At 35.4% G+C, this 25,325-nt stretch overlaps 1 protein-coding gene across 1 annotated transcript in view; it reads right to left on the reverse strand.

Annotated features, from left to right (window-relative positions):
- The window catches only part of LOC104146869 (NADH dehydrogenase [ubiquinone] 1 alpha subcomplex assembly factor 2), a 66,547-nt gene that overhangs the window by 22,300 nt on the left and 18,922 nt on the right, over window positions 1-25,325 (reverse strand). The gene's annotated exons all lie outside the window — the stretch shown is intronic.

Below are 25,325 nucleotides of genomic sequence, written 5' to 3' on the forward strand. Positions count from 1 at the left end.
ATTCAGCCATCTCTGGTTAACAGATAAACTGCCTAATAAGGTTCTTATTATTTTGCTTTGCTAAGTATTTAATAATGAACTTAAAAATGAATAGCAATTTCTATGTAAGTACCTTCTTTAGAAATGAGCTTTACATTTGTAACATTTCTTTTTAAGCAAAGCATCAATTGTGCTGATTTTTTGCCAAATTCTCTATATCCAATGTTACTATCTGTTTCAGAGATAAGCCATTAGGCAAAGAAAATACAGCGTAACATACTTCCATCTCTAAGATTAGATGTATTTGTCAGTGTTGAAAGCTAAATGATTTATAGTTGTTTTATAGGTGTACAAGTATACAATTCCGATATGCTGAAAATATTATACTTAATACACTTGCTTTATATAATTTCCTTTCAACAATACTGTGGATATACCCATTTCTCAAACTTTTTCTGAGAAAAATTAAAACAAAAAACAAAAAATACAGAATTGCTTTCTTTCCATACATAAGAGTTCTGGAAAAGCTGAAAATCTAATTAGACCTGAGCCCATATAATTCTGAGAATTAATACTCTTCTTCATTCTTGGAAGGTCACTACATTTTACCATTAGCTCAGCACATTTTAAAAAACGGCCCATAATTTTAGTCCTGAGCAGGCAGAAAAACAGTCTGAGTAAACTGATGTAAGCAAAATAAGGAATATATTTTTTTACCTGTTATCACCTCATGTGATTGATGCTATATCTTTATGCATTCCCAGATAAAATGTTAACTAATCTACTTTTAACTAAATACACTGCTGCGCATTCTGCTGCAAGCTTTTACAGAAAACACATACAAAAAAGTTTATCCCCATATTCCAGTCAAATGAGATTTTAGAGCTAAATTCAGAAAATTATTTCCCAAGGAAAAGAATCATCACACAGTAGTGCTGGTGGCTTTTAAGTCTCTCTGCATTTGTGATGCGGATATGACGCTAATTAACTTCAACTGTCTGATTTGCCTTGTCCCCTAGGTTTCTGGCACACCCCTGCTAACAAATAATTTACGTAGATTTTTTCTATTCAAGATCACACAGAGCCCTCTTTAGATTTAATTAAAAACATTTACAATTTACAGAGGTTTTTTTTCATACTAGAGATACTGTTTTGCTTTATATTGATTAATTTACTCCCATGTCTTCAAACGAACACCAAAGTCTTTGCTATTGCAGCTCAAGAAACTTCACTTGAAAGTGTATACATACGAAGCAATTACAAATAGCAACTTAAGAACCACAATTTACAATTTTAACTCTAAAGTTAACCTCATTTTCATTCACTAGATCTTAAGACATGTCAGAGTCAAGCTGAGACATAAAATATCCAACGAATAACAGCCAATAACAAAAACACACACAGATTATTTCAGAAAGGATTTAACAGCTGTATAGAATGCTCACATCCAACATAACTTGCACAAAACACTAAAGTAGCCAAGATGTGCTACTGTGCAGGAGTTACATAGGGAAAATGACCAAAACATTTAAGTACTGTACAGATCTTGCAGTAAGTGATACCATATTTACACGTTTTCATTTCTACATACTTTCCTACTGTACATATTTTCCCTAAGCTTTTCTGTCCCAGGCTGCACGTAAGTCAATGTGATGACTTAAGCGAAGCCTGAAAACAGAAGTGTTTAACAAAAACTAGGTAGTTTGCCAGCAGGAGAAGAAGGGTAGCTGAGGACAGCAGGGGAAATGCTAAATGGAACGTGAGGGGGTAGCAAATGACTTAATGGATTACTTTCTAGATTTCTACAGCTTTGCAGATTGACTATGAAGCCTAGAAACAAAGTTATATTTCCATGCAAAAACATGGTTAGCTGTAGAAATCCGCAGATGTTATAAAATCATAATTTTACCTAAATAAATAAATAAAGATATGTAATGAAGGTTATAAGATGCTGCTCACCTCTCCTTTCAATAAAGGAGAATATGTTAACTTAGTGGTACAACGGACATTAAAAACATACTCATTGCTAGAAGAAGAAGATTACCTAGGAGTAATCAAGTAATCAACTCAATTACTGAGAGGTTTATTCAAGAAAGTGAACCAGTTGAACTTCCTTACCATGTTCTCTGTCCCACAAATAAAGAAAACAATCACAATAGAATAATTATAAAGTTAAATAGTTTACTGTGTTTTCAAAATTGTTCTTGAAAGCTCTTTACTGGTGGATTATGCATATCTACGTATTAATTTTGCAGAAATGCAATGAATTAACAACTCCTCCTTATAAACAGAACAGGGATCAATTTAAGAACATGAAGCAGTAAACTCATTGTTTACACTTGCATAGTATATATCATAATGGAATCAGAGTTCAGTGTATTTTCAGTACTTCTACAATAATAATCTTCACCTTAGGAAATCAACCTTTCAAATATTTCTCCTAAGGAATTCTAATTTTATTTTTAAAAAGCTCAGATTTCTATAAACTTATTTTTTGCCAAGAGTGACAAATTAAGAAATTTCAATAGTTCATGCCAGTAAAAACAAACAAACAAACAAATTAATATAATGGTCCCAAATAAAATAGAAAAAGTTTAATATTTGCACCTGGTATCTATCACTTACACATGCAGTTATATTTTCTCCAATAATTCATAGACTTGAAGTCAGGTAAAAGCCTTTATGCTTTATAAAATCATATTAGAAACTGATTTCAGCTTTTAAGAGTAGCAAGTAAGGCCACAGGCTGCTTTGTTCTATGGTGCTTTGTTCTATGGTTCTTAACATCAAGAGAAGCAGGATCAATGATTTCCAGTTTTACACTGGTGCAGGATCAAGCAGTATTAAACTTTGGCAAGTGCTGAATGAGGAAGTAAAAAGAAACTGGAAGCATCTGACACTCAGAGTCAAATCATATATGCCTAAATTTTGCTTTTTTTGTTTACATCTTATCAACAGTGTATTTGGCTTTAGAGAGTTGCCTGCAAGTACTAATTTTTTTTGTCTCCAAGGGAAGATGCTTTTTCAGATTTCTTTTGAAGGTCCTATGTAGACGGATGTGAAGGTCCTATGGATGAATGTTTCCACGTTTGGGAACCTATACTGTCAAAGGAAAAAAAAAAAAACACTCACATGCAGTACAAGTCTCTTCTCACGTCTCAAAAGGAATGCCAGCTGACAATACTGGGGTCACAGCTCTGCCATCTTAGTACTTACATTATGTTAACTGCATTAACTTTCTGCAGCTCCAACTATCCCATGCTCTCTGTAAAAAAACAATTACTATTTTTACCTAGCTATGAGTCTGTATAGCATTTACAACTAATGTCCAATAAGGTGGAAAGAGTTTACCACGTTTAATTCACTTGGGTAACGACTTTTTCTTACTTATTTTATTAAATATTATTTGTACACTGCTAACAATGCATTTGACATGGTACAAAAAGATTAAGGTTAGGCTCACATTGCAGTATAAGCAAAAGATTGCCAAGCTAGTTTTAAGTGGGCTCATCTACCTACTAGAAACAGTCTATTCACAGCAAATGAGCTCTTTGAGCTTTGGTAATTTCTCCAGCTGAGGAGTTTTTCCGACTTCCAGATACCTGGGCAGGCAGGTAAAACTAGCACAAATATTCTACGTTATACTGCAGCCTCTGGTCAATGTACCTTAAAACAAATTACAGCCTAAATACTTTAACACAGGTAAGACCAGACTTGTGGGTTTGGGAAGTCCAAAGGGAGACCAAACCTTTCTGGTTTTGTTGGTGAGGCACTTAACAGTCACCGTGGAAGAAGTCAACTTTTAATGTGGAATTTGAATGAGCAAAGTGCTAGCTTTCCCAGAGACATATCCCAACAACATGTATCTTTTGTCAGAAAAGGATATTAGCATAACAGCAGCACATCTGATGCTATCCCAGAAGACTTCACTTCCCCTTTGAAGATTTCCATTGATGAGCATGTTTCATGCCTTGATAGCTACCAGTGAAAGGGATCTGTATGTATAAATAATCTTCAAAAGCTTCTAAGATGGATCCTCTGGAGAAGTTCTCATCCACGTAAAAGTTACCAGTGCTAATAATATTTCAAAAATATTATGGTTTGCTTAGCCTGATTGGGTCCTAAATTTTAATCCAGGACGCCGACTTAATAAATGTGATTTCATTCAAATTTTCTCGATACTACCTAGATTTTGCCGTTCTTAGAGGTGTACATCAAAGAATGAAATTTTTGCAAACACGGTTTACTATTCAGCTACTCAGTAACTGGCAATTGATCTATCACAACGTGTTAATACCTGGAGAGGAAACAAAAACTAGAAAACTATAGGCCCAGAAGAAAGATCACAAGTCACCCCTTGAAACATGAGCAATATCATCTATTTCTAAGAAAGACAGTCCAGGGAAATTACCTACAGGCATATAGAAAAAGAAAAATTGCTCAGTATCATTCTTGCTATGGTGTTGTATGACTATAAGGAAATGCCTTATCCTCTCTTTGATCAATAAGTTGTTGCTGGTTTCCTTTCCTTTCCTTTCCTATAAAGTAGGACAGAATGACTTAGAAACAGGCAACAGAATTCAATCCTGCCCTATTTACCCCAATCCAGCATAAAGTAAACATTGAAAGATAACCAGTTCCACACACCAGTTTGTATCTTTCATCTGCTAACCAAAGTGATTTTGATATTGTTGGCCTCTTTGCTGTTTTGCACGGGTGTCTCCTGTATTTTGCTGAATACAGTACAAGCTTATCAATCAGCTTCCTCAAAAGACGTAAGCCACTATGATAACAGTGCCCTGATATATACCTCCCTACGAAAAATAAGCCCAATAAACCTGACCTTTGCCAGAGATCATGCTTTTAAGGCCAGCTTTAACAGATATGTCTGCTGTACCAAAGACATTGATAGCATACAAGCTGCAACTTAAATCTGTTTTCCTAGCTAAAAATAGCTATTTAGATTAACATTTTCCAGTTTTGCACAAACTGCATAGGTTTTTCTTCCTCTTAAACCAAAAAGCCTATGTGGGTCATTAGTTTACACTAATCACATTTTTGCTTAACTGCTCCATTGTATGTCTCCAGCCACCGATGTACTAAATATACATATATATACATACACATATATATGTATATGTTCTGTGTCCCACTGCCTAATTAAGCTTCCAGAACAGATTAAATGTTACAGTAACATGAAGTATTTAATACAAATATATAACAACATTCAAATGAAAGTTACTCAACCAAAGTGTTGATAATAAAGACATAGCATAGATGCAATGAAATTTTGGGGAAAGAAAACTACACAATTGGCTAGGAAGGACTGGGATAGGATGGGAGGGGAAGAAGACAGAACAAGGAGTTCAAATAAGCATTTACTACAGTTAAAATATGAACAAGGAGTTAAGAAAGAAACAGCACTTCACAGATGTTTTATTAAGAAAGTATTTATTGTTTTTTAAATGTCTGCATATGATACGCCTCCTCTCTCCTATCTCTAAGTTGACGCTATTTTTTGAAGGCTATTAGCTCCCAAGACTGTCTTGCATACTAGCATGACAAACAATTAATACAAAAACTCTGAAAGCAATCTCATTGAATAGAAAAAAATATGCACATGTTGGAAGACTTATCGATACACCGTTAAGCTGTAATTTCTGAAACTGGTGATGGAACAAATATTCTAATAATGATGCAACCAATAACTGAAGAAAACAACAGGAATGGTAGCCCAATTATAGAATGTGCAGTGCTAAAAACTATTTCATTATCCAGTTTCCTAAGGTTAGCTACAACTGAAGATCTCACTGAAATCAGGTGGTGTTCTCTAAATACACTGCTTCCTCTATTTAGTTTACTCAGTAAGATATAGTACCATATCACTATTAGTAAGGTCAGCCCCCTTACAGAAAGGGCTTGCCACTTTTTAGACTTTTTAAGATGATCTTCCTAGTGTTTCTTAACTCAAACATTAAGCAAAAGTTAGTAGGAATACTATCCCAGAAGTCATTTTAAATTAATGAATGCAGTATGAAGAATTTCAAAATGCTAATTATACATGTGTTCCACTTTCTTCCTCAAGCTGGCGTCTTTTACAATTTACAACCATATTTCTGACTTACTGTAATGTTCTAAGTAAAATTGCCATGAGTTTAACAGTTGCCATCTGGATTATGGCAACTGTGGTTAAATTTCTCTTAACTGTTCATGTAAGAGCAAACAAGTATTTTGTCTAAAGTAAAACAAGCCTTGCTCTGGAAAGCTCATGGTATTTAAAAGACTTTACAATAAGTGTTTTATTTAAATAATATACTTCTGTTTTACAAACAATATCAAAAGTCTAGAGAATAATCTATTCTAGCAAATCATTAACTGAAGACACCACTTTTTACTTTGGTCTACGGGAAAAAAAAGGAAAACACAGTCAATTGATCAGCAATAGACTAGGTCCTAAGGGTTTTGGGGGTTAGGGAGGTTGCAATTTAAGAAGAACCCAGTAGTTCATTCGACCTTCTAAAAAGTTCAAAAACACATAATTTCCTCATTTCTGATTACTGTAGGATATAATGCATTATGCATTTCTTCAAAAAAAATTACTAAGTATGCTGAACAGATAGCCTATCAACTGTAAATAGTCTGTTCTGTTAGTACGAATGACCATAAGCCTGGTCAGGCTCTGAACATGGCTCTGATCTGTTGCAAAAAGGTTGCTTCAAAATCTGATAAAACAATGTGCAGGCAGAGCAAGATAAATGGCTTCAACGGTTTCAAGTGCAAATCCTTAAGGTAATTTTATTGCAAAACTACACCTTCTAAAGTTTTTATTCCAGATACTCCGCTAATAATTACTGCCAAACACACATTATCTTTTGAACAGCATTATTTACAGTCAAAGCAATGGGAGGTAATATCTAACATACTGAAAGTACTCTTGGGGTTTCAACCCAAAAGCTTTCTAGGGAATAAATCTGCTTTCAAGCCCACTTCAGATCTTATCCGCTATATGATAAGTATCTGAAAACTGTCCTCTGCTTGAACTGCCCAGATGCATGTTTTCTATATGTAAAAACCAAATGAATTTAAACATAGTCATTCTCACTGCAGAAGTAAAGTTGATTTCTCACTCTTCTCTGCACATAATTTTCCTTTTTTCTTTTAGTTTGTGTTTTTATTTTTTGTCATTGCAGAACATCCAAACCAGTCAGAATGGATTACCGGAATTGTGCTTCTCTCTCCAATACTAAATTGTTTATTACAATAAAATCAGAATGCTACAAACAGTTATAAGCTGGTTAGCAGTCAACTTGTATTTACCTACTGCTATGTCACAAATATAGGGATAAGGCCATTCTTTGGGGTGTTTTGCTTTTTAAGAAAGAAACTTAATAATCTTAAAAAGATGAACCTGTAACTGCACTAGGGACCAAAGCCCATGGCTTTTATATAGGTTCACACAAATTTTAGTTTTCTTGACAGCCTGCTGTAACTCAGATGGAAGTGGTTAACCAAAGTAAAAATACCTTTTATTGTAGTTTGTCTCAGAAGCAACTTCCTTCAGTGAACAACGAGATCTAAAAACTCTCTGCTAATTTTCTGCTCGCCATTCTAGTCCCCTAACTCTTAGGAACACAGTAAGATTGAGTGAAATCTAGTCTCCGTTCCTTGCTTGTTGAACAGCCTTGTGCATGCTACCTCATCAAAACAGCAATAAGCCCAGTAGATACTACACCTTTACATAGAAACCACCGTTTTGTAAATGAATCTATAAGCAGCTTAGTAGAAATACACAACATTACATTCTTTTTATAACAAAAGTGTAAATAATAATAGTACAAATGCCACTTCCTTGAATATCTGATGGCTCCTCAGTGCTCCGGAACGTGGAAGCTCTCTCCCAACTGTTTTCTTTTGGTTTGTTTTGGTCTATCAGATTCAAGAAACAGTTTTCTACCAATTACTGTCAAAATGTGAATAAATCTGGGACTGAAGTACTGAATATTTTCTGCAAATGTATGAAAAATGGCTTAAAATGGGGATTTAGCATGTATAAAGGAAATTTAGCAAGCAGATAGAAAGTGTACAATAACTTGTAGTCTATAAATAAAAACATAATGCAGGAAGATAAACAAAAAGGCAGTCATGCAGGGAAGAGAAATGGGCAAATGACAGCCAGGGTATGAATTGTAAATGAAATGAAAAGAAAGTTACAGCTATGGAGAACATCAATTAAGCAATATGACCCAAAACAGCAGTGTTACAGTCTGGTTCGGATGATTAATTATATTTCAATTATAAATCATTTACAAACTCTCATTTAGTATTTCCATTTTTCAGAACAAAGTCAATTATTACAGCTAGCTGCACACATACACTCTCAAGGAGCTAATCCTATTTCTGGTTTTTTGGAGGTTTTAATAAATTTTACAAAAGGATTGTGGCTTTGAGATTTGCAAAGATGATCCTGTCACATACAAGGTCTGAACATAATTATAGCTAATACTGTGTATAGTATTTGATGGATTAAAAATATATTAATATTACTATTTTATTGCATTTGCTTTTCATTGCAGTGTATAGGTGGAAAAAGTTAATATTTTTTCAGCCACAGCCACCACAAAAGCACAACTTCTGAGGAAAAGGAAGGTTAGCTAACCTAAAGTAGTTTTTCATTGAGATACACTATCCATTTCAGGTACATTCATATCCTACTGGCACTTCAGTTAAATAACATTACAAAATTGTCTTTTAGACTACAATTTATATGCTATTTATTCTAGCATATAAATTATAAAGTTATCCTTTGAGGCCACACTTGCACTAATTGTAGGTTCTGAAATGCTGTGTTTGGGAGTGTAAGAGAAGGTTCTATAAACCCTCAATCCAGTATTTTCATTAATGGAAATCTCACAAATATAGACATAGATGAAAAACAGATGAAAAAGTGGGACGCAGCATATGTCAACTTAACTATAGTAAGAGTTTATTTGACATATACGTAATTGCTTTGTAGGTGAGAATAAGCAACTTAACCACTTTTACAAAGTTAGCATTTGAGCTTACAAAGCTAGCATAGAGGTCCTGATATTTGAGACAGAAATTGGAGGTGAGCCCTAAATGTGCCAACATGGCTCTGAAATTTGCAGTGCAGTTTGAAATCCACCTGAACAGTGTGAGCGAGCAGAAACAGACTGAACTCTTGACCGTGCAAATACTACAGTCAACTTGGGAGACTTTCTGAGTGTATATATTTTACTCAAATAAAAGCTCTCTGGTCATTCAGTAGGCGAAATACTACTCTTTATGGGTTAAACATTGCTTTGGGAAGAAAAAAAGAAATATCAATGCTGCTACTGTGAACGCCTAAGGCTCAGGGGAAGGGGAGGGAATCAGACAACAGGGCCTAAACGTGATGCGGTCCTTACAGAATACCACCTGTGGGACCCTGTCAGTTCATCTTGCATTTCACTGACTGTTCTAGCTGGGATGAAGGCTACCACAATACAATTTTCAAAGGAACGAGGATAAAGAGAATAGTTTAAAACGGACTCAGAGCGATAGCCCCCAAACAAGACAAAGCCACATGGCAATCGTAGGAAGGAGCAAGAGCTCTTCCTTGGGAGACGTGGAAGTAATTTTAACAGTACAGGAAGTGTGAGTATAGCATGACCCTGGAACAAGCAAACTATTTGCAGAGGCAGCCACTAAGCATGATCGACTGCAGTTAGGAGAAACGCTCTCCATCTTAGAGGAAATAAAATATCTAACAAAGACCGAATGAAAGTAGATAATGGTAGAGTCTGATGGGGTTGACCAGACAGAAAACATTTTCCATTTGTACTTTTTTCCATTGTACTTTCCAGTTTTGTACTTTTATAAAATAACTTGTACGGCAAAGATTTTTTTTTTCCTGTGTGTGAGATGAGACAACTTATCAGGATCAAAACAAACAGGTAAAACAGCAACAGTGACTGCCTTTCTCCTTAAACGCTCGGATAAAGCAACCTAAAGAGTTACAAAGGCATAGACAGTGACAAGACAAATGATGTTATTGTACAGAAGCCAAGTGTGCAAGCAGGGGCTTGGCAGCCTGGGAGTGCAACCACTGGATTAACAATTGGGTCTTGCAACGTTCTCACTGAATTTTGCATCCAGATATCTCACTCGTATTGTATATAAAATAATACTGAAGTTTTCGTTCACTTCAAAATATAGACCTTTTGCTCAGACTAAGCTTTAACCAGTTCTAAAGAATCACATTCAAGATAAAATAAAAAATGGTATTGTAAGAAACAGAGAAGAAAATAGATATTGCCAGAATTAAGCACGTGCCTTGAACTAACAGCTCAAAACACTATCACAAAAATTTACAAATTAAAAGTTGTGCTTCAGAATACTGACTTCATACAGCAAATACATATTGCAGCAGTGAGTTCAAATAAAAGTATTTGTTATCACCAGTTATTTCCGACTTATAAGCATAAACTTTTACTCAGATAAACTAACTCTGAATTTGTATACCTCATCCTACACAGGAATAATGCCTTGCTTTGACTATTAAAAAAATATATTATTGAAAAGAGCTTAAAGACAATTCCATATCTATAATACTATGATACAGCTATTCATCTCAAATTCAAAACTGGTATCTCAGCTCTAATAAAGAGAGGTTATGTCCCATCCTTTCTAATTTATACTAATTATTATATTGCATTTGACCTTCCGGATCCCTTAGAAGAAGCGGGGTAAACAATTAACAAGCAAAAAAAAAAAAAACCACCTGAATTCTTGCATCCTAACTTAAGCTTAAAGACATACGAAGACTGAAAAAGAGATGCTTAAATTAGATATCTAAACAAGGGTGCATACTAATTTAGAAACAACTTGCTAAATGCATTTTGACTCGTTAGTGTAACCGTTGACATATGAGTTCAGTAAGCGTTTCTGTTTTTTTGTTGTTCTGAGGGGTTTTTGTTCACCAGACACTGCATTTTGCTTTGATTTCAAGTTTGTTTATACTTACAATATACTTCTGGTCTGCTTTTTCACATATCTTTGAAGTTTCAAAAACAGAAAATAGATTAAAATTATAATTAGTAATGCACAATGATTAAAAGAATGCTTATATTAATGTTTATAGGAGCTTAACTGATGCTGTTCAGGTTAGTACATAACTCTGTAGCTCTTAACATTTAAAGTCAGTAGTTTGTAAAATATCATCTTTTGTTATATACAGAAGTCAGATCTTTACTTCATTAGCGCTCTAAAGAAAACAGGTATTTCCAAGGTAACTGGTACTTGCTTACTGAAATTAAATAATATTTAACAAAAAATACAATCATTTAGTAGATTGGGATTAATAAAGTGAAATGATTTCTCTTGCCTGATTTCATACATACTTCACATTGGTAGGTTACTTTCAAACCTCTGCTTGAAAAGTTTGTTTCTTTAAGCGAGGCTGTGTGCATCAGCTATTTAAAACTGTTTTCCAACAATGCCTATTCAGCAAGAATTACATCTCAGCTGCTTTTGGTCTGCTCAGAATTGTGTAGGTGGTGGAGGGAAAAGAGAGCGAGAGCACGAGAAGGGAAAAAAAATCCATCAACCCCTTACGAAGCCAGGGCACAGCAGCAATTTCTCAGCTGCTTTCCAAGCACCTAAGAACAGGAGAAGGATAGAGTAAGCACCATCTGAAAGTCAAAACTGAGCCAGCCCTGCAAATAAATTCTTCTCCTCAAATCTGAGTTTCTGTTGTCACTTTCGAAGTTAGAAAAACAAAAGCACGCACAAAAAGCAACACACGCACCCCACTCACCAATTTTTCCTACTTTCTACTTCCACAGTTCCAGCTTAACTAAACATTTAGAAAGTTTTAACCAGCAAATATTGAGGTCTATGTGTTTTCACTGTATGTAAATAACTATCAAGTGTTTAAAAGGTCAGCTGTAGGCCTGTTGATTTTAGAGTGTTGTGCTGATGTTAGAAATTAAAGTACCAATTGCAGCTCTTGTAGCCAATAACAACATAGAAAAGTTTCTAAGTGAAAGCCTTTATGACGAGGGCTGAAAAGAAAAGATGAAAAACTGCCTGTGGATAGCAGGGTTTTTGGACTTGCATAGCTTCTGACAGTCAGAAGCTAAGTGTTTGATATACAGAGTTTATGACCACTAAAAAAAAACAAGTTGTGATTGATGTAAACTCTAGAGTCAAATAATTTCACCAGGTACCTTAAAGACTTGTAGACATCTCAGAAGTATTTTAATTTTTAGAAGTAAAAAATAAAAGTACAGTTACTTTACTACACATAACCAATATAATCTCTGAAACGTACTCTCAGAAATAAGAACATTCATGGAGCTTCTCATTACTTCAAAGTTATTGGATTAACCTCATCAGAATCCTAACTATTCTAACTTCCTCTAATTCCTTTTTCTGGTTTGAGCAGCTAAGATGCATAATCTTCATATTTTTATATTAAGATGTCAAACAAGCTCTTTCATTCTTAAATATCTCATTCTTCTAAAAACCTGCACTGATACCGACACTACAAGAGATTTGTGTCTCATCATACTTAAATGCAACTCGGCAATGAAACAAGGGAAAAAATCACACAACCGTTTAGGACGGCGAGTGAAAAGTACTATTTTCAGCATGTTTTAGGGAGACTTGGCATGCAAGATGTAAAGACTAAATACAGTTTGGAGACACTTTAAAATAGCTAATATACCAAAAAGCACTTTCTCCCAATAGTGTTGTACAGTAGTACAACACTCATCTGGCTACACCAATGCCCAGTTTTCTCCCAAGTACCAAAAAAATGATGTCAGCTACAGAGAACACTCTTATCAGTTTCTAGAACATTTAGGTGCCTGCTGACCTTAAAATTATTTTTACTGGCCCTGCTTAACTTGCAAGACATGACAGAATTGCAGCACAGGACAGCACAGACGCTGACTTGTTTTTTGTGAATGTATGCTTGCTTTTTAAATGATCAACTTAATGAGAGTTGATACAAATAAATGCAGAACTTACACATACGCTCATATCTCTGTGTGTGTATGAATGAGAGGGATGAAGGGCACGCAGAAGAACGGAGATGCGACTTTCACCCCTTAAGAAAGGCAACCTATTTTGGCACATTTCTGTAACACTCATTTTCTGTCCTGGAAAGTTATTGTACAATCAGATTACCTGTATGATAAACCTTCCGTAATTACAAGCAAGAGTGTTATTTTTCAGTTTAAGGACACTTTTGACTCGCAGCTGCATTTCACATACTGTACATATGACTAAACATATATTTAAATATCAAATTCAGACATTTTTAGTTCAAATCAATTAGCTAAGAAATCACTCCCTTCTGGCTGCCTATATTTTTCTTTAATCCCGGTCAGTGTAAGACCTTATTACAAGCCATTTGCTACTTTAAGGATGAGGAAAAATCCCAGCCTCGCAATTTTTGTCATTTTTCCCCCCACTTCCCCTGCAGGCTGCTACTGTTGATGGCCTTTATGGAAATATAAATTCAATCAGCAGCTGCAAATTTCATGAGACGTCCATCTTCATGCTGAATTTCTAACCGAATGTCAAAACAATCTGTGGATTTCTCCCTGATGAAATACACTTTGAATTGTAAATTTCTGCAATTTTCTCATGTTAGAATTGGAGCTGCACTAAAATAGAGCTAGTCCAGATATAGCGTCTCCCAGCTTGAGACAAGTCATTTTTCCCCTCATTAGCTCTCCCTACCCCAGAAAGGGTTAAACAATAACCCATGAAAAACAATTTTTACAGGAAAAAATTATATTTTCTATACCTTTTAGCAGTAAAATAAAATATAAAGGCCTTCAATACATTCTAAAGGCTTTTCAAATCAGTTACTTATTTGAACTCATTATTCATTTCACAGTATTTTGCAGTGATACAAATCGAAATTAGCTGCAATAAAACTTAAAAGTATTTCCTATAGTGTCAAAATTGACAAATATTCAAGGAGAGCAAGGTAAGTTCACAGAGATGGTTTCTCTTTCCTCTAAATCTCCATTAGTATTAAATATTGATGGAAAAAACATACAATTAAATGACTAAGATTGAACTGTTTGTACAATTCTAAACAGTTCGCTGTTCTCTGAATACAGTAAAGCAGAATACGATTTCTCTTTCAACTGCTATTTCTTATAGTAGCTTAAAGAGAACATACAACATACCAAGTATACTATAGCAACTTAAGTATTGTGCTTTAGAAGAAAACTTCCTTCTGCAGATACTAACATGAAATATGTAAAAACATTACATTTCCAATTGTCAAGCAAATTAAACAGTCTGTTTATTACACTTCCTTTTCATCTCCTTTCCACATATAAAAATATCATTCACAACAAAGAAAATCATTATTTAATAAAGCCACATCTTATAGTTAAGAACTGGCTGTCTTTGTGTTTGTTTTCTCTCCAGCAATGAATGTGCATGTGTTGAGTGGGTGGGAGGTAGACCTTACTATTAGTCCATAACAGAAAACCATTTCCTTTCAGATGCATCAATAAAATGTCTTCCAAAATACCTGGCTATCATTCAGTTTACTTAAGAATCCAGTGTGGCACCTTCTGTTTGTAAACCTCAAAACAGCCAGTTAATTCTCAGAAGGGGGGAACCTAAAAATGGTTAACTACACAACAATTCCCAGACAAAAAACCCTGAGGTTTTATTGGTCTTAATAAAGTCACTTAAGCATTTATTTTGGTCAAGTGCCCTAGCCATCTCCTCAGTTACCTGCATTGCATTCTGCTTTGTGTGAACGGGAATGACCCAAAAATTGATCACACTTCCAAACTTTGAACACTGTTCTTCACAATTGCCCTGATTGGGTTCTTAGCCTTAAGTGCAATATATATTTATATATTAAAATATGTGACAGAATCAGTCTATGTCAAAAATCAGATCTGCCTCACAAAAAGGTACAAGGAAAGAATACTGTCAAGCAGCTAGTGGGACATACACTATTTATGTGAAATTTTATGTTTTGGCAAGTAATACAGACCAGAGCGGCAACTCGCTCAGTGAAAACTCCTGAGCTCCCTTTTAAAATATACTCATTAAACTGATCCTTGTAAACTTGCTCAGGCATCACTCTCTTCCTGTCTCTCTCTCTCTCTCTCTCACACACACACACACACACACACACACACTGCTCAAAGAATTATTTCAACAGATCTCTGGTTTTGCTTCATTGAGTCACAACATTCCTGATCAAATAATGCTGAAGGGCTTTTTTTCAGTTTGACGTGGTCAAATATTTATTGGCTTTAACAAAAAAACAAAAGTGCACACCAAGCCCTTCTCTAACACCAGTCGTTTCGTATAGTGAAGCAAATGTTCTTGTCACTCACGCAGCTTGCAGTCACAAATTTTAGCACCTGAGTGTAGATACAGATTCTGTTAGGGCAGATAGTAAGAATGGTAGCTACTGACTGTATTATAAATAGCTTGCATTATAATAGCTTCTTGAATATTTTATTATTTTGTTACATTTCCAGAAAGGAAGGGAGGCATAACATGAAAATTTGGTTTCATTTCTCAAAATATCCAGAATACTACTGATCGTGCCCCTGTAATACATGCCTAAGGTAGGCACCAAGAATTCGTTCTAACAATATTAATCCACTGTGATTTGGTACTTGTTCCCATTCAGCTTAAGGTTTTGTCTTGCATTATTTTAAAATCTCGCATCAACTTATCATAAAAAATTATTTCTAGTTTACCCATATCTTTCAAGTTCTAGGCATCATGCTTTATTGTCACAGATGTGAAGCACTTCCAAAGGCAGCTGATTAAACTTCCATCTAACACAGATGTAGAATTTTGCAATTTCTGAGTGGACTCAGATGAGCCAACTTTCAGGCCTCCTACCAAAACTGAAAACACTAGAGTACTTGAAAATTTAGGCATGAAATGAAATTTGAAAGTAGTGATAATAGGCAACACAGAACTGCACAAAAAAGGAGTCATCATAGGACAAAATGAACAAGTATGACCCTACAAAGCCTAAAATGTGTTAAATATTCTTGAGTGCCATCTTCTGGCACCATAGTTATGGTTACTAAACAAGTGTAATTTACTTTCCTTCCAATATAATCTTGGAAGTTGTTATCATGTCAAATAAGTATGCATGTTTAACAGGAATACTAAATTAATGCACTCAAAAAACTATATTCCTGAGTGAAAAATTTATTTTACAGAATTTTATGTAATGTAAAAAGCTGTATTAGGAGGGGAAATCAGTCATCTGCAGATTAAAAAAAAAAAAAATCAAGTAGTAACATCAAAGTCAGATAAACCTAAGATGAAGCTAAACTCACATTTTCGCAAGTTGTCAACAGAATTTCAAATACAAAAAAAAAAAAGGACAATTTTTATGGTAAAATGGTAAAATAAACCACTTGCAGATCGCATTAACCTCCTTCCAAATGCTTCCAACTCACATATTTATCATGGAAATACTCTACTTCAGTTTCAGAACTGAGGACTTATTTCTGCAATCAGAAGTCTGGCTATTTACTTTTTCTGTATGTATACTGATTCTTTTAATAAAAAACAGTATTACTACAAACCTTGCCTTGCTCATGTCTTTTAATAATCATGGCTACAACTCCACCACAATATCTTCCTTGGTTTTTCTTCTCAATAGCCAATAATATTAAACAGTTAATTTAGCTTTGCTTTTTTAATTTAACATCCCTCCTAGTTACACAGAAATTATTGACAATCTCCTCCTCATCCTCTTACAAAATTTTTCATTTGCCTGAGGAAAACGCAAGACATCTAACAGGTAGGTTTTGTTTGAAAAGGCTGGTAGCCCTACAACTTTGTGAAGTGAATATTTATTTTAAAATATAGCATAATTGAGGATAGTATTAGGAGAGTGATAAACCAAGAGTGAAATAGCAATGAAATGAAAAATAAACAAAAGGGCTTGGTTTTGCTCATTATCTTTCTATATTTATCAATCACTTTCTCAAAGGTATTTTGTACCATGACAATCCCTAAATAAAAGGTAGCTGTTCCGCTCAGAAGACTCTAAAAATATCTTCTTAAAACATCTTCTTAAAATTGATATGAAGTTTAAAATCTTTACAGAGTAATTAATAGTTTTTAAAATAGAAAAGTACAGAGGTTAAAATTATACTATTTACAGGATCGCCACTTTTCCATATGGCATAAAAGACTTGCCTTTGGGCATGTGGAAACATTAACGTTCATTAAAATTGGTAATAGTTCTTCATTGTTTGTGGCATGTTAACAGGGAAACATGTGAGTGATACACAGGAAACAGACTGATACTGCCACAACAGCAAGTTTTCTAGCAAGAGTTTGCAGATAAGAATTTGGACAGTAGTGGCAGCAGAGAAAGGAACTGACATCAGGATTTGGGAAAACATCTATCCTCTGGAGAGGGCTTGGTTCCTAAGTGCTTGCGTTTTCTTGTCTGCTTTGCCCTTATTTGTTTCAATGGCCTTTTCTTACTGACTCTCCTCTTCTTTTGCCAGTGGGGGAGGAGAAAACAGAATTCGAGAGCTTCCATTACCTGCTGGATCCTTAGAGAAAAATTGTCCTATTAACCAAGTAAAGACCTAGTGAAATTAAAAAGTGGATGGAAATGCTTATTTATTCAGGTACGACTGAAACTTTTTTAGTATTTTGTAAGTATTGCTTGAATAATGTCAACTATAATAATATTGTATTCCCAATATATACAACGCTTACCTCTTAAAATAAAACATGGTCAATCCATGGTCTCTAAAAAATATTTTTCGGTATAATACTAATTTGTGTGCATATTCCAGTAAAAACTTGTGTGTGAGAACTGTAGCACCCTTAGCAAAATCATATGAATAATCATCTTACTCAATGCTATTCAATTTGATTACTATTTAAGATAGCCTTGAAAGCCTCATCTGGAGTGAGGCCATCCTAGTTCGCATATAATCAGGCACACATCTTTTTCCTGTGATCTTACACATTAAGTCTTGCTTTCAATTGTTTTGCATCAATAAGATGAGCAACAATGAGATTTACAATCATAAGAAAATCTCATTAAATAGGCTATGGGCAAAATATGGCAAAGTTCTACATAGCTTTGATGTAACAAGAGGAAAAAGAGCATTAAACCTTTTAGATATTTGCCATCAAATCCTAGTCTTCTGTGCTCATTAATATTTACATTCAGATTCCTAGTCCATCCTAGAAGTAGTGCAAGTTCCTTATGGTTGTTGCATAAATTCATCTTTCTTTCACTTACTTCCCCAAACGTTAGCCCAAACACCTTTGTTAATGTCATATTTCTTCTAATTAAAAAAAGAACTATTTCACAGGTGCTTCAGATGACAAAGTATCTATCCTCTACATGAACCTCCCTCCCTGGAGTGTCTGGGTCATACAGAATTTGGTAGCTAGCAATACACAAATAGCTGCTAGAGGCTCTCTAAATTTAATCACTGCTGTAACCTGCCTCATAAGCAGCAGGCCCAGCAGAGTACTGCCCAATTTGCTTGATGAAAAAGTATAGAAAGAGGAGCACTGAAAATGAAAATAGCATTTAAGGAGTCCCACATCCTTATTTCCTTCCTTCATCGCTTTCCATACCTTGTAAGTAGTAGAAGAGGGAGGGACAAGATCTCTCTCTCTCTCTCTCTCTTTTTTTATTTTTTTAATTAAAAGAAGTTGGCAGTGGAAAGGGAAATTATATTAATATTTCACATCTGGATACTCCATATATGATGATACAGTGTCATAATTTAAATATCAGACTAATTCAACGTCATGATTTACATGTCCATTGGACAAAATATTGTTTCAAACAGTAAAAGGAACAATTAATTCAGCAATGTTATTAAAAAATTTTTTCTGAAGTCAAGATGATTTTAAGCTATACAATAGGCACTTACACATAAGTGATCATTACAGCTATAAATTAAACCGATCATTTGACATCCTTCCATAAGAAAAGAATAACTGTTGACGTACAATGTCATTGTCACAGCAATAGTGTCAACTGAGACTGGTGTACAATATCATTGTCACAGCAATAGTGTCAACTGAGACTGGTAGTTTTGGCTAAAAAGCCATATATACGAGTGTGTGTGTGTATGTGCATGTAAATACATATTTATTTCTATTCTGAATGTAAAGTGCAATCATCCCTCACTATTTTGAGGTCTCTATATGCTTATAATTACTTTGTTTTCTAATCATTTTTTCCCCATTTTGTTTTCTTTTGTACCTATTAAACACCTTTTAGGTATGCTATCTAGATACTTATCAATATTGATAGCGAGGAAGCTACCGAATACTTTCCTTTTAGTTCACTATTTCGCTTCTTGTCAGATGTAAACGCACTGCTAAGTCTTCAATATTTCTCATGTTAAAAAAATTAATCCCAATATCCCAGTGGCCAGTTCCTCTTTTGTATTTTAAATACATTTTGCGTTCTCTCACATTTCATTTTTATAACAAGTTGTAGATTTTTTCCTCTGCACTGAACTTTAAGCACTGTTTTAGTTCTCATTTATCTTCAGCAATTTATTACTCATCCACACTTGCACCAATCTTCAGATGCACTGAGTAACATCTTCTCTTTTGAGACAACTTCATATCCTCTTTACATTTTAGCCAACTTTCTCACTCTGTCTCTTTGCTAATTAGCACTGCCACCATTTTTACTTGTCTTTCTTCGTCCTAGTATTCCCTCCCCCCCCACCCCAGTTTAATTCACCTCGCTGGATTCCATATACTCAATGCATTCAAATGTAGTCAAGGCATTCTTGAACCTCATCCCACAGAATTTCAGAAAAAAAGGGCTAAAATGGCCCAGTACATTACAGTAACACATTTAAGTATTTCCATACCCCCAGTCCTTGAATTTTAAAATGCCAGCGGCAGCTTTATTCTAATTGTTTGCTGCCTTAGTAACGCAGACTGTCAATTCTTGACTAGAAATCACCCTTATTAACAGTTTCTATCTCACTCAGCAGTATGGAGATCTTCTATTATATAAGATTTCTAGATAACATTGTCTTTTTAAAGTGCTAGCACTTCAAAAACATTCGATAGTAATATGATTTAACCTATTAGACAACTAACTACATTAACATAAGATAAAAAGTTCTAGTTTGTCAATTGCTCTCTGGAAATAGATTTGGATCTGTTTTGAAAAGGCTCACAGTGAAGCAATGTTCAGTAAATTAAACATTTTGTTCCAAGAATTCAAAATTTTTTACATTCACAGAAGTATCGGTTCATCACTTGTGAGCTCCTTTAGCATGACAGAAAGCAAGCCATTCAACATGCCTTGGGAAGCTACCTGAGGAAAAGGAGCACATACAGCTATTTAATGCTTGCTACAGACGAGCAGAGAATTCACAAAGGGTAAAGTGTTATTGCTACTTGTGAAATGTTACTAAAATTAAACATAGTGATTACTATACTTTTCACAGTTTGGAAATGTGAGGGGTAAATAAGTGGAAACCTACTGAGTACTGCACACTTACAAGTTTACTGGCCATTGCAACACCACAGAAGTAACAGGAAAAAAAAAATCTCATTATTTGAGACAGGGTCATTTTTTTAGTACAGAATTCTTTCTTTTTAATCACAACTGTACCAACAGAAGCCTAGGGAAGTGGGACAAACAAAAACAAACAAAAAATCCACAGACTTATGCTGTCAATTTTAGATGTGATGATAATGTGCTTCAGAGATAAAATATTCTTCTGCATGACAATTGAACAGATGGAATTTTTCATTTTTTTACTGGACCAATATTTAAAATACAATTCAAATGAAGCTGAAAGCTACTCTCTTCTAAGCAGCAGGTGCACCACCCAAAAAACAATGCACTGAATGCTGCAGAGATTACACTGACATTATAATCGCATTAAACATTTATGCAGTATTTCAAACTAAGTGTTGAAGAAACAATAGACATTAATGCACAGTGTCCTAGTATGAGAAAAACATATTCCATATTTGATGGAGAAAAAAAAACCCTGCAAGATAAGACTAAGTTAACTGCATACATATTTCTGTTCTGTTCCTCCTCTCAAACTGTTGTATTGCTTCAAAAAGTAGTTACAAATGGACTGAACCCTAAAGATATATTGCTATCCAACATTTAAGCTCTTGCTGAGATGTGTTTTTTCTGCCCATCTCTAACTAAACCTGTTACTAAGTAAAATCCCTGATTTGATCCAAGTCTTTGTCCTCTTCTATTTCCAATGTATCCTTGTTGGCTCTTTAATGATACTCCCTCTGTGGTCTGTCAACAATACTGCACTGGGGAGAAGAAAGAAAAAAGCACTTTCTTGTTGTAGTTTTTTTTTTCTCTGCTATGCTACTTCATTGGCTTCCAGCTTTTTCTGTCACATCAGCATTTTGAACAGCAAGATGAGCTAGAAAGCTCCAGCACACTACAGATTTTGTGGCAATTGTTCCAACAGCTGCTCTCAAATACATAACCGATAATTATTTTGCAATATTTTTCTTAGGCTAACGTCTCGTGGCACTGGCTCTGCCCTTGGTCCCCCCTTCTCTTTCTGTATTTCATCTCTGGATACACTGCCATCTTCATAATACAAACACTCCTCACACGAATATTCTGTAGTACAAAAGGCCCCCGCTTAATGACAATCTCTTTCACCACTTGTTTCTGATACGGATTACTGCTAAGCGCTCTTCCACGTTTGCTTCAAGTTTACTGTCAGGGTTCGCTCACTCCCGTGCAAATACAAATTCTTCTAAGAACTCTGAGACCAACCTCCTTCTGCCTTAAGATGTCTTGTCACTTCCAAATAGATCAATCTTTATATTAAAATCAACATGTCCAAAATGAGTCTTACTCCTTCCTTCCCTCCTAATCACTATGAAATATGCCACTCTGCTTTTTACTTACTGGTTTTATTTTAGAATTGGAGCTGTCTTGTCTCTGTACTCAGGATATATCTCAAACTTACAGGTTCTTTCTGCATAAGATTTTTTTCAATAAAACTTTCCTCATTTCCCACAATACTATGACTGTCATCCAGGCTCAACTACTACAACATTGTTTTCTCTTGACTAGGCATATGCATCCTACTCCACTCATGAATTTATAATACCACTGCAAAGATCGCTTTTCTAAGCAAACTGTGAACATGTCAACTCTGTCTTTAGACCCTTCACAGGATCTCTGCTATATTTCACTTCAGCTACTAGCTACTCTGTTTTCAAACTCCTTTGCAAACTCTCCCTTTCTCAGCTGTCTTTCCATGGCCTGAACTAGGTGCATTCTCATCACTCACTGGGCAGTATTAGCCAACCCACATTTATTTTCTTCCTCTCTGGATAGACAGGTGATCTCCACGAACAGCCACAAACTAACTTCAAAGTTTTCCTTTACCTTCTCCTTTACCATGAAATGTAAAATGAAACAAAATCAAAAGCTTTGGTTAGTCAAGCTGCAGAGGTATTAAGCCTTTACTAATCAGGCTGTGACCATCACTGTCCACATTTATCCAGAGTTCCTTCTCTTATGTAACAACTTTAAACACTTTGTGGATAAAAACTATCTTTCTATCTCAGCTACCCACCATGCATTCAAAGGCACAAGAGCATGGCTTACAGTTCAGAAGCATTTTATGCTTACCAATAAAAAGAGCAAAACTGGTAATAAAATTTAAACTGCACGGATGGAAGAAATGGTGCTGCAGTAGCCAGGAAGGTACTAGAAAATTAGAGGTAGCTGTTGCTCTTTACCCATTACTAAAACAAATTTTGAAGTCATTTTATGGGAGAATTTTCCTTTATAAGGTCAGCAACTTGAAATAACTGTACATAGGCAAACATATTTTTCCATGCAGTAACCGAACTTCATTTTGTTCCTAATGCAGTTCTGCATCTTTCAGTTTCAGAAGACATGCACTTCTTTTTAGGATTTTTGGTAGGATATGAAAGAAACAAAAAAGTTTTCTACAGATAATGAACTTGCAGTAGGAAAGAAATGAAACATTTGAGATTCTCTAACCTTTTTTAAACTTAGAGATATACAAAGAGACAGATAAAATAAACAAAGCTGGCAGAAACACTGACCAGGAAACATCACTCCCATTGGATTACATGGAGCAACATCAGTGTAAGAGTAAGGATGTCTATAACCCATTTAGCACCCTACATAAATCCACACCTGATCAATATGCAGAACATTATTGACCTGGTAGCTGAAATTTTAGCATTAATTAATGCCTGACAGTATTCTGTCTGGACTACTTAATACGCCTATTCTGCCTAGTCAGCCAGGAAAACAGCTACCAAAGCCACACTTGGTTTCAGGCCATGCCTGCCATATTAAGAAAAACAAAAGTTTAAAAGAAAAGTTGATACAAGATTTATTCCCTCTCCTCACCCATCCATGAAGACGGTCCACATTTGCACTTTGTTCCGCTCAGATGAGTAAAGTACCACATGGAATTTGCCTTTGGCTTTCATTGTGCGTGCTATTATAATTAACAATTTCTTTTCTTCTGGCTCACACAATTTATTTCAATTTAATTCTCCATTTACATTTCCTTAGTTATACTCCTCTTTCAAGTTATGCCATACCTTCCTACTACAGAAAGATTTCCTTTATGCACTCTTTGCACTCAGGGTAATACATCTACAGGAATTCAAGAACACTTAAGCAATGGAACACAATCCCTTTCAGCTGAGAAGAGGTCAGAGTCTGCAAGTAGATGCATTTTAATCACCACCTCCTTTGTCTTGATTACCAGAGGTAATGTAACATTGTGTCAGTGTTTCTATTGTATCTCCTTTTAAAGAGTCTACTGACCTTGCTGTAAAAGCCTGCTGTACTAACTACATTCAGCTTGCATGGTAAGGAAAAGTATATAGACATTGGTAAATAAAGTCTGAAACAATTAATAAACATTTAAACTTCTCAGTATTCCAAATGTTCAAGCCAAGACAATTCAAATCAACTTTTTGAAGTTGCAGATGATTTAAAAAATGTTTTGAGGGGGAAAAAAAAAAAGAAAAAAGCATGCAAAATAAGATTTCCCATCAGACTAGATTGATAAATTCTACCAAGCAGTAACTAACACAAATCCCTGACTATCCGTTTCCATCTTCATCCATCCATCTGATTCATTCTTCTCCTTATCTGAAAGAGGGGCTGGGGGTAGGGAGAAGTAAATTCAGATAAATGCAGCTGTGTCTTCCTACTGTTTTTCATAGTAAAGTCCATGATCCCTTACAACAAGATTTTCATAGCAGCATGCCTCCAGGGTGAAAAATAAGATCATTCTTCAGATGCTGACATCCAAAACAGAGTATCTTAGATATCTCCGTCTTCCCTTGGATACTACAATATGGGCTTTTGCAAAAGAAACCAACCAAACAACTGTTTGTGATAAGATGACTCCCACGGTGAACTAATAATATCTACAGCCGTGCAACCATGTGGTAAAACTCAATGCAGAGCCTTTTTTGGGTCTTGAGATAGTAATTCATACTAACAGTGCTGATTTCCTATGTACTTTGATAATTTGCAATGAAAACATTACTACAACACCTTTTGATAACTACTGTTCATCCAGAAGCTTTCTATATGTAGGCCTACCACACATAATGCAAGTATACTTGCAAAGCTTAGAGACATACAAAGGGAATCACAGTTCACAAAAGCCAGTTTAAAGCCAGATCACCAGTCAGTGCACAGCTGTCATTCAGGAGGGCGCTGTTACTGGTTGAAGCTCTCTCGTTCCCTTCCAGTACACACAGTAATTGGCTTGAAGGTGCTTGGGTGGCCCACGTTTGTTGCTTATTTGAACTGTTTGTTCACCAACTGCCTCAGTGTTACTAAAGCAAAGTACCAAATACACAACTAACAATGCAACTATACCTACGTGACTTATACAACCGGCATGTTTCTCTTCTGGTATGTTGAGACTATTTAGGTGGATGGTTCTGGTTAGATCTTCAAGGCCTAACTCTGATTTGGAATAGTGGTCTTTTTACTGAGGGCAAGATGTGAATGCCCAAAGGACAACAGAAGAAAGTAGATCAGTTATATGGACTATAACGCACTGCCTTGCTGCACGCTGGAACAGCAGAATCCAGATAATTACTTCTTTTGAGAGCCTGCCTGTAGTCCTGTTTAAGAGTACAGAGTGACAGAGTTAACCACACTCAGGGATACTATGGCTGCTGCACAGGGTTGGAAATCCATCTGACCTCAAGAGAGACTGGGCCTTCCTACCTCCTTCTCCAACTCAAAGGAAAGCCTTGGCCTAGAACGGACAAGATGAGTTGCTCAGAAG

Source organism: Struthio camelus, chromosome Z (genome assembly GCF_040807025.1).
Source record: "Struthio camelus isolate bStrCam1 chromosome Z, bStrCam1.hap1, whole genome shotgun sequence".
Lineage (NCBI taxonomy): Eukaryota > Metazoa > Chordata > Aves > Struthioniformes > Struthionidae > Struthio > Struthio camelus.